The following is a 1,587-nucleotide window of genomic DNA, read 5'->3' on the forward strand; positions in this document are numbered from 1 at the left end:
CTAAGATTGCTTGAAGATATTTATAAAACAGCATTTGGATATTACAGAAGAAAAACAACGTCGTCTCAGCTTGAATGTGAACAAGTGTGCATGGCCACCATCCATTGGGAGATTTAATACTTGATGGAGACTGGGCGGCAGGAAGGACTCACTCAACCTCAAGAACAGGGCAAGATCCCACAGATGCATAAAGTCAGTTTGCTATGTTCCGAGTGTGCTATTTTAATAGATTTTGAAGTGCAGTTAATTTTAAAACTCTGATTTGTTGTATGCTTGCTATTTTGCTTCCTGCTTTGAAAATTACATGTTTGTTTCAAGACAACCTGGATGGAGTCCGCCTTAATGTCATTGATAAGCAATGCACACGCCTGTCACGTTTTCCATTCACTCAACACTGGCTGACTGGCTCTGCTGAAGCAGAGGAAGTTAATGCAATAATATCATGAAGAAGACAGAGGAAGCCTGTACAGGGAGGTAATTATCATCAACTAGGGAAAGCCTGGTTCTTGATATGCAATTATTTCAAGGAAAGAAGAAAGCACTGACTTCTGCCTTGTGACCTGCTTCCCTTCTTAAGTTTGACCAAAGGAAAAATGGCCTTCCAAAACACCAGGAGTGAGCAGCTGTGGTAGGTAGCTCATTGTTAGTAGATATTTTTTGAGATTTTTGAGGTGGATTGTCATCAGCACTCCCTTACTTAGCATTTTGGGGTTTTTTCCTTTCTTTTTTTTCCCCACTGGAAATTGCTTTTAGAAAATGTATTGGTTATTTATTACTAGCATAAGAAATTTGCTCAAAGTTAGTGGCTTAAAACATAACAGATTTATCATCTCATATTTCTGTAGTTCAGGTGTCCAAACTGGGCCTCACTGGGCTCAAATCAAGGTGTTGGAGGGGCTATATTTCTTTAAGGAGGCTCTAGGGGAGAATTCATTTCCTTGCTGTCCTGGGTTGAATTGTGCTCCCTCCAAAATGAGTGCTAAGGTCCTAACTCCCTGCCTCAGAATGTGAATTTACTTGGAAACAGAACCTTTGCAAATGATCAAGTTAAGTTGAGTCTGTTAGGATGGGCCTTAATTCAATATGACTGTGTTCTTATAAAAAGGGAAAGCTTGGGAATAGATTCTGGAAGACCACTATGTGAAGAATGGACTTACACTGCCACGTCCAGGGAACCACCAGAGGCTGGGGGAGAGTACTGGAGCAGATCCTTCCTTAGCGTCCTGCAGACACTGTGATCTCAGACTTCTGGGCTCCAGAACTGAGACAGAATAAACTTCTCTTGTTTGACCCACTCATTTTGTAATACTTTGTCACGGCAGCCCTAGAACATTAATACGCTCTTTTTTTCCAGCTGTGGAAGCTGCCTGCATTCCTTGCTTTTGTCTCCTTCCTCCATCTTTAGAGCCGGCAGCATTGCATATCTCTGACTCCTTTCGTAGTTGCATCTCCCCCCAACCACAGCCAGAACACCTTCTCCAATTTTAAAAACTCATGTGACAATATTAGGCCCATCTAGGTAATCCAGAATAATCTCTCCACATCAAGGTATTTAATTTAATCCCATCTACAAAGTCTCTTTTGCCA

The 1,587-nt window shown here is 41.5% G+C and overlaps 1 long non-coding RNA gene across 1 annotated transcript; it reads left to right on the top strand.

The window, feature by feature from the left end:
* Positions 1 to 391: 391 nt before the first annotated feature.
* On the top strand, positions 392 to 1,294 carry LOC117079564. The gene is made up of 2 exons (XR_004435497.1): positions 392 to 628; positions 1,106 to 1,294. It is a non-coding gene; the product is annotated as an uncharacterized LOC117079564 (long non-coding RNA).
* Positions 1,295 to 1,587: the final 293 nt, after the last annotated feature.

Source organism: Trachypithecus francoisi, unplaced genomic scaffold (assembly GCF_009764315.1).
Source record: "Trachypithecus francoisi isolate TF-2019V2 unplaced genomic scaffold, Tfra_2.0 Lachesis_group7, whole genome shotgun sequence".
Classification (NCBI taxonomy): Eukaryota; Metazoa; Chordata; class Mammalia; order Primates; family Cercopithecidae; genus Trachypithecus; species Trachypithecus francoisi.